The sequence below is a fragment of the Arvicanthis niloticus genome, chromosome 15 (genome assembly GCF_011762505.2).
Source record: "Arvicanthis niloticus isolate mArvNil1 chromosome 15, mArvNil1.pat.X, whole genome shotgun sequence".
Lineage (NCBI taxonomy): Eukaryota > Metazoa > Chordata > Mammalia > Rodentia > Muridae > Arvicanthis > Arvicanthis niloticus.
The window spans coordinates 73,400,471-73,409,889 of record NC_047672.1 but is presented as its reverse complement, the minus strand read 5'-3'; positions in this window follow the sequence as shown (position 1 = coordinate 73,409,889).

Here is a 9,419-nt window from a genome sequence, read left to right as displayed (position 1 = left end):
TATATCTCTAACAGAGTGGCAATCCTGAGCCAGATGATAGCCCTTTCCACACCTAGTGCACAGCTTTGATGGTATATGATTATTTGAGCACTCTTTCTTCATATGTCCCACCTTCCCACAGGCAAAGCATCGGGCCATATGTTTTGAAAGGAATTTTTCACGATTCTGACCCTTAAGAAGGACTGCAGCCATTTCTAAGTTAGCCGCTGCAAGTCCGGTATTAGTAAGGGGACCTCCCAATCCACGGCAGACTCTTAACCAGTCTTGTAGCTCTTTGTCTCTCCGAGGAGCAATGGCTGTACGGCATTCAGCTGTGGCATTTTCAAAGATCATCTGTTCAATTAATGGCATTGCTTGCTCTGGTTCCCCAAAGATTCTGTCAGCTGCCTCAGTCATGCTGGCCACAAAGTCAGAAAAAGACTCATTAGATGTCTGAATTATCTTGGACAAATAAAGGTTACTGCCTTCCTTCCTAGGGAGAGACTTCCATGCCTTTATTGCAGCTGATGTTATCTGTGCATAGACCTGCCCAGGATGAGTGGTCTGGTCGTTCGAGTGTACGCCAACTCCCGCCAGCATGTCAAAAGTCCATAATTGTTGTCCCTCAGTATTTGCATTAATCCTGGCTTGTGCTTGCAGTGCCTCATGCCACAAGGCCTTCCACTCTAGGTATTGGCCCATATTGTTAAGTACCACCTTCACTGTGTCCTGCCAGTCTCCTGGCGTCATAGCAGCTGTACTTAATCTCTCCACTTGGGATATAGTAAAATTAGCCCCAATTCCATATGCACATACTGCCTCAGCTAATTCTTTGATCTGCCTATACTCTACTGGGGCATGAACATGGACGCCTTCTGCCGCTTCAAAGACCAGAAATGCAAGCTGTAGCTGCCTCCGATCTCCTGGGCTGAGAAATGAATTAGAGGCACTGCCTGGGGCATAAGCTGGAGGCAAGGACGGAGCCGAGGGATTCAAGGTCTTTCTTATTCTTATCCCAGAACGGCTACCCTTTGTATAGGCGACTGCTTCCTGCCCCAGGCTCTCTTCCTCTCCTTGCGTTAGGTCTTCCTCGGAGCTGCTAAGGTTTATGGAAGCAGGCTCCTTAATGGGGTACAGGGGGGTCCCCCCGAACTCCACTCTCTCTTCACCAGCTGGTGAAGGGTCCTTAACCTTAATAGGCCCTGCAGTGGCCCCTGTTCCTCTTGAGTACTCTTTCCTATGACCAGGCTCCTTGGCCTGCCTCTGTTGTCCAGGATTTCTTGCCTGCTTCTCCTTTCCAAGCTCTTTGACCTGATGCCGGCTAACACGCTCTGGTTCTGATAGCCTGGAGCAGACCTCTTTTGAAACCTCTTGACTTGCCCTACTAGCTGTGCTTCGGGCTGGATCCTCACAACACAAATAAGCTAAAAGCGAAAACAACACGAGCAAGAGGCCAACTACTGCAGCGGCGGCAATGGGTGAATATTCGCTCCCAATGAAGGCTTCCACCCCAAGCATATCTTCCAGAGATGTACCTCGAATCCTGTAGTCTTGTAACCCACCCCACAACTTGGGGGGTCTTCCGCAGCGCCTTGAAATTCCCAGGTTTTAGGCTCCAGATGTTCCGTGCGCCTCCCGTGTCCCCTTTGCTCGCGAAAAGAGACACGTGAGGCAGTGTTCTGGTGGTTACTACAAACGAAGCTTTACTCCTTGTAACAGCAGAAGCGGAAAGATGAAAAGAGGAAGAGGCACAGCTTAAATACACCCTAGAGTGACGTGTTCACTTCTGATTGGCTGTTCACTCATCACCCCATATTATGCCCCGGGATGGGCAGTGACTTTGGCGTGCTTTCTGCCTTTTGCACCTGCGCAATCAGTTGTTTACTAGTGGGAGGACAGGATGCCTGCGCCATCTTGTAATGGCGAATGCTGACACGCTCACTGCGGTTCCCAACAGTGAGGATGTCCCTGTTTTGCATAGGAGGATGTCCCTGTGGTGCAAATTGAGGAGGATGTTTCTTTGTTGGACAGTGAGAAAGACTTACATGTGGTGAACTGTGGGAAAGTCCACTCTGTAATGAACACTGGGGAGGATGTCCCTGTAGTGGACAGTGGAAAGGATGTCCCTGTTTTGCACAGGAGTATTTCTCTGTGGTGAAGAGTGGGAAGGACATCACTGTGCTGGACATTGGTGAAGATGACCCTGCTGTGGACAGTTTTATGGATGTCCTTGTGGTACACAGGAAGACATCCCTGTGATGGACAGTGGGGAGGACCTCTCTCTGATGGAGGTGGGGAGGAAATTCCTGTGGTGGACAGTTGGGTGGAACTCCCTGTGGTGGACAGTGTATAGAACATCCCTGTAGTGGACAGTGGGGAGGACATCCATGTGCCAAACTGTGGGAATAATGTACATTTGTGGACAGTGGAAGTATGTCCATGTTGTGGACAAGGAAAGTACGTCCCTATGTTGGACAATGGGGAGGACCTCCCTGTGGTGAACATGGGTAGGATGTCTCTGTGGGTGACACTGGGGAGGACATCCTGCTTTAAAGTGGGGAGGACATCCCGCTTTAAAGTGGGGAGGACATCTTTGTGGTGGACAGTGGGGAGGACCTCTCTGTGGTGTACAATGGGAAGGATGTCCCTCTGGTGGACAGTGGAGAGGATGTACCTGTGGTGGAGAGTGGAAATGACGTCCTATTGTGGACAGTGGGAATACTGTCCCTGTGGTGGAGATCAGGGCTGACCTCTCTGTGGTGGACAGTGGGAAGGACATCCCTGTTGTGGACAGTAAAATGATGTCCCCTTTGTGCACATTGGGAAGATGTCCCTCTGGTGAACAGTGGGAATGACATCCCTGTGTTGGACAGTGGTGAGGACGACCCTGTAGTGGACAGTGGTAAGGATGCCCCTGTGGTGGACAGCAGGGAGGACCTCAATTTGGTGGACAGTGGGAATGATGTCCCTGTGGTGGACAATGCAAAGTATGTCCCTGTGATGCACAGTGGTAAGGACATCCCTGTTGTGCACAGGAGGATGTCCTTGTAATGTACAGTGGGGAGGACAACACTCTGGTGGACTGTGGGGTAGGACGTCCCTGTGGTGGACTGTGGGGGAGGACCTATTTGGGTTGGACAGTTGGGAGGATGTCCCGGTGGTGAACAGTGAGTAGGACCTTTCTTTTGTAGAAAGTGGGATGGACATCCTTGTGGAGGACAGTGGGGATTATGTCCCTGTTGTGTACAGTGGGATGAATGTTTCTGTCGTGCACAGTTGAGAACATATTTGTGTGGTGGACAGTTAGGAAGATGTCCATGTGGTAAACAGTGGGAAGAGAGTCCTTTTTTGGACAGCAAAAGGATGTCCATGTGGTGGACAATGGGAAGGACATCCCTGTTGTAGACAGTGGGGAGGTTCTCCCTGAGGTGAACAATAAGTAGGATGTCTCTGTGGTGAACAGTTGGAGGACATTTATGTTTTGGACAACTGAGAGGACATTAATATGGTGGACAGTGTGACGGACGTCCCTGTGGTGGACAGCAGGGAGGACCTCTCTGTGGTGGACAGTGGTATAGATGTCCCTGTGATAGACAGTGATGAGGACGCTTCTGTGGTGAACAGTGGAAAGGACGCCCCTGTTGTGGACAGTGGTGAGGATCTCACTATAGGGGATATTGGGAAGGCCCTCCCTGTGGTGAACAGTGGAAAGGATGTTTCTCTGGTGGAGAGTGGAGAGGACCTCCTCATGGTGGAAATTGGATAGGTCATCACAGTGGTGGACAGTGGTGAGGAAGTTTCTCTGGTGCAAAGGAAAACATCCTTTGGTGGACAGTGGAAAGTACATCTCTGTGGTGGACAGAGGTGAGAAAGTTTCTTTGGTGCAAATGAAAACATCCCTTTGGTGGACATTGGAAAGTACATCTCTGTGGTGGACAGTAGAGAGAAACACACTGTGATCGACAGTGGGAAGAACATTTATGTTGTGGACAGTGGGAAGGAAGTCCCTCTTGTGCATATTGGGAAGGACCTCCTTGTGGTTAATATTGGGAAGGATATCCCTCTGGTGGACAGTGGGGAGGATATCCCTGTGGTGGACAAGGGGAAGGACATCCCTGTGGTGAACAGTGAAGAGGACTTTTCTGTGTTGGAAATTTGGGGTGACATCCCTGTGCTGAATAGTGGGAAATACATTTGTTTGCTGGATAATGGGGAGGATGTCCCTGTCATGGAGAGTGTAGAGGACATCTCTGTGGTGGAGAGTGTTGCTGACATCCCTGGTGTGTGAAGGAGGATGTCCCTGTGGTGCACAGTGGTGAGGATATCCCTGTTGTGCACAGGAAAATGTCCCTGTTGTGCAAAGTGGTTAAAATATCTCAGTGGTGAACAGTGAAAAGGATGTCACTGTGGTGGACAATTTGGAGGATATCCCTGTGGTGGACAGTGGGAAGGACATCCTTTGGTGGACAACAGAGAGGATTTCTCTATGGTGGACTGTATGAAGGATGTTCTTGTGGTGGTCAGTGTGGTGGATGTCCCTGTAGTGGACAGTGGGGAGCATGTCTCTCTGGTGGACAGTTGAAAGATGTACCTTTGGTGGACAGTGGGAAGGACGTCCATTTGCTGGACAGCGGAAAGGACATCTCTGTGGTAGACAGTGGGTAGGATGTCCCTGTGGAGAGCAGTGTGTAGAACGTCTTTGTGGTGGACAGTGGGAAGGATATCCCTGTTGTGGACAGTGGAAAGCATATATCTATGGTGGGTAGTGGGAAGGATGTCCTTGTTGTGGACAGTGGAAAGGACGTCCCTGTGGTGGACAGTGGGAAGGATGTCCCTGTTGTGGACAGTGGGGTGGACATCCCTGTGGTGAACAGTGGTGAGAACGTTTCTGTGGTGCACAGGAGAACTTCTCTTTGGTGGACCCTAGGAAGGATTTCCCTGTTGTGGAGAGTGCAGAGGACATCTCTGGGGTGGACAGTGGTGAGGACATCCCTGGTGTGCACAGGAAGATGTCCCTGTGTTGCACAGTCGTGAGGACATCCCTGTTGTGAACAGGAGATTGTTCCTGTCATACACAGTAGGGAGGATGTCTCGGTCTTGAACAGTGGGAAAGAACACCCCAGTAGTGGACATTGATGAGGACAACCCTGTGGTGGAGAGTGGAGAAACATCCCTGTGGTGGACAATGGGGTTTACATCTCTGTGGTAGACGAAGGAAGGATGTCATTGTGGTGGACAATTTGGAGGATGTCCCTGTGGTGGATAGTTGAAAGGACATCCCTTTGATGGACTTTGGGAAGGACATCCCTGTGGTAGACAGTGGTGATGATGTCCATGTGATGGAAAGTGGAGAGGATGTCCATGTGATGGACTGTTGGAAAAACATCCCTGTGGTGAATTTTGGGAAGGACATCCCTTTGGTAGACAGTGGGAATGACGTCCCTGTGGTGGACAGTGGGTTGGACCTCTCTATGGTGGACAGTGGGAAGGATGTCCCTGTGGTGAACAATGGGAAGGACTACCCTGTTGTGGAAAGTGGGAAGGATTTCCCTTTGATCGACAGTGGTGAGGACATCCCTGTGTTGAACAGTGGTGAGGACCTTTCTATGGTGCACTGAGAACGTCCCTTTGGTGGACCATGGGAAGGATGTCCCTGTTTGGAGATGCAGAAAATATCTCTGGGGTGTACAGTGGTGAAGATGTCTCTGGTGTGCACTGGAAGATGTCCCTGTGGTGCACAGTCATGAGGATGACCCTGTTGTGCACAGGAGGATGTTACTGTGGTGTACAGTAAGGAGGATGTCCGTGTTTTGAACAGTGGGAAAGAACACCCCAGTTGTGAACATTGGTGAGGATAACCCTGTGGTAGAAAGTGGGGAAACATCCCTGTGGTAGACAGTGGGGTTTACGTCTCTGTGGTAGATGGGGGAAGGATGTCACTGCGGTTGAAAATTTGGAGGATGTCCCTGTAGTGAACAATTGGAAGGACATCCCTTTGATGGACAGTGGGAAGGACATCCCTGTGGTAGACAGTGGTGAGGACGTCCATGTGATGGATAGTGGGAAGGAAGTCCATGTGGTGGAAAGTTGGAAGAATGTCCCTGTGGTGGACTTTGTGAAAGACATCCCTTTGATGGACAGTGGGAAGGATGTCACTGTGGTGGACAGTGGGAAAAACATCACTGTTGTGGACAGTAGGGAGGATGTCCCTGTGCTGGACAGTGGGGAGGTCATCCCTGTAGTAAACAGTGGTGAGGATGTTTCTGTGGTGCACTGGAGAACGTCATTTTGTTGGACCGTGGGAAGAATGTCCCTGTTTTGGAGAGTGCAGAGGACATCTCTGAGGTGGTGAAGATGACCCTGTTGTACACAGGAAGATGTCCCTGTTGTGCACAGTCATGAGGATGACCCTGTTGTGCACAGGAGGATGTCCCTGTGGTGCACAGTGGGGAGGATGTTCCTGTTTAGAACAATGGGAAAGAACACCCCCGTGGTGGACATTGGTGAGGACACCACTGTTGTTGACAGTGGGGAAACATCTCTGTTGTGGACAGTGAGGTGGACGTCATTGTGGTTGACGGGGAAAGATGTCCCTGTGGTGAAGAGTGCTGAGGACAACTCTGTGTTGGACATTGGGCAGGATGTCCCTATGGCTGACAGTGTATATGAAGTTACTGTGGTTGACAGTGGAGAGGTGGTTTCTGTGGTGGACAGTGGGAAGGATGTCCTTGTGGTGGACAGTGGTGAGGACCACACTCTGGTGGACTGTGGGGTAGGACGTCCCTGTGGTCACAGTGGGAAGAACATCCATCTGGTGGACAGTGGGGAAGATGTCCGTGTTGTGGACAGTGAAAAGGATGTCCTTTGGTGGACAGTGGAAAGGATGTCCCTATGGTGGACTGTGGGGTAGGACGTCCCTGTGGTGGACAGTGGGTAGGACATTTCTGTTGTGGAAAGTTGGTAGGACCTTTCTGTTGTGGACAGTTGTAGAGACATCCTTGTGGAGGACAGTGGGGGTATGTCCCTGTTGTGTACAGTGGGATGGATGTTTCTGTAGTGGACAGTTGGGAAAATATTTGTATGGTGGACAGTTAGGAAGACGTCCCAGTGGTAAATAGTGGGAAGGAAGTCCTTTTGTGGACAGTGAAAAGACATCCATGTGGTGGACAATGAAGGGACGTCCCTGTTGTAGACTGTACGGAGGTTCTCCCTATAGTGGACAGTAAGTAGGACGTCCTTGTGGTGGACAGTGGGGAAGGCATTTCTGTTTGGGGCAACTGAAAGGACATTATAGTGGTGGACAGTGTAAAAGACTTCCCTATGATGGACAGCAGGGAGGACCTCTTTGTGGTTGGCAGAGGTAAAGATGTCCCTGTGATAGACAGTGATGAGGATGTTTCTGTGGTGGACAGTGGAAAGGATGTCCCTGTGGTGAACAGTGGAAAGGACATTTCTGTGGTGAACAGTGGTGAGGAAGTTTCTTTGGTGTAAAGGAAAACATCACTTTGGTGGACAGTGCAAAGTACATCTCTGTGGTGGACAGTAGAGAGAAACACACTGTGGTGGACTGTGGGAAGAACATTTATGTTGTGGTCAGTGGGAAGGAAGTCCCTGTTGTAGATATTGGGAAGGACCTCCTTGTGGTGAACAGTGGGAACGATATCCCTCAGGTGAACAGAGGGGAGCACATCCCTGTGGTGGACAGTGAAGAGGACTTTTCTGTGTTGGACATTTGTGATGACATCCCTGTGGTGAATAGTGGGAAAGACGTTTCTTTGGTGGATAGTGGGGAGGATGTCCCTGTCATGAAGAATGCAGAGGACATCTCTGGGGTGGAGAGTGTTGCTGACATCCCTGGTGTGCAAAGAAGGATGTCCCTGTGGTGCACAGTGGTAAGATTATCCCTGTTGCGCACAGGAAAATGTCCTTGTTGTGCAAAGTGGGTAGGATATCCCAGTGGTGACCAGTGAAAAGGATGTCACTGTGCTGGAGAATTCGGAGGATGTCCCTGTGGTAGACAGTGGGAAGGACGTCCCTTTGGTGGACAACAGGGAGGACTCCTCTATGGTGGACTGTATGAAGGACGTCCTTGTGGTGGTCAGTGGGGAGAATGTCACTGTGGTGAACAGTGGGATGGATGTCTCTGTGGTGGACACTTGAAAGATGTACCTTTGTTGGACAGTGGGAAGGATGTCCCTTTGGTGGACAGTGGGAAGGATGTCCCTGTGGAGGTCAGTGTGTAGAACGTCTCTGTGGTGGACTGTGGGAATGACATCCCTGTTGTGGACAATGGGGAGAATATTTCTGTGGTGGACAGTTGAAATGACGTCCCTTTGGTGGACAGTGGAGAGGAACTACATGTGGTGGAGATTGGGGAGTAACTCCCTGTGGTAGACAGTGGGTAGGACTTCCATGTGGTGGACAGTGGGTGGTACGTTCCTTTGGTGGACACTGTGGAGGACGTCCCTGTGGTGGACACTGGAAAGAACATCCCGGTTTTGGACAGTAGGGAGGACCTCCCTGTTGTGGACAGTGGAAAGGAGGTCCCTGTGGTGGACAGTGGGAAGGACATTTATGTTGTGGACTGTGGGAAGAACATCTCTGTTGTGGACAGTGGGAAACACCTCTTTGTGTTGAACTGTGGGAAGAATGTCTCTCTTGTGGGCAGAGGGGAGGACATCACTTATGTGGACAGTGAGAAGGACATCCCTGTCATGGACAGTGAGGAGGACCTTTTTTTAATGGACAGTGGGAAGGCCATCCCTGTTGTGGACAGTGGGGAGGATGTCACTGTTTTGGACAGTGGTAAGGACATTCCTGTGGTGTTCAGTAGAGAGGACCTTTCTGTGGAGAACAGTGGGAAGAAGGTCCATGTGTTGAATTGTAGGGAGGACATTTATGTTGTGGATTGTGGGAAGGACGTCCATGTTGTGGACTTTGGGAAGGACCTCCGTGTGGTGGATAGTGGGAAGCATGTCCCCCTCATGAACAGTGGGGAGAAACACCATATGGTGTACAGTGGGAAGGACGTCTCTGTGGTGGACATAAGAGAGAACATCATTTAGTGGACATTGGGAAGTACGTTCCTATTGTAGACAGCAGGGTGTACCTTTCTGTGATGGACAGTGGGAAGGACATGCCTGTTGTGGACAGTGCGGAGGACGTACTTTGGTGGACAGTAGAAAGGGCATCCCTGTGGTGAACAGTAGAGAGGACTTCCCGGTGGTGGACAGTGGAAAAGAGGTCCCTGTAGTGGACCATGGAAAGGACATGCCTGTTGTGGACAGGGCGGAGGACATCTCTGTGGTGGACAGTGGAAAGGACATATCTGTGGTGGACAGTAGGGAGGACTTTCCTGTGGTGGACAGTGAGAAGGAGGTCCCTGTGGTGAACATTGGAAGGACATATATGTTGTGGACTGTTGGAAAAACTTCCCTGTT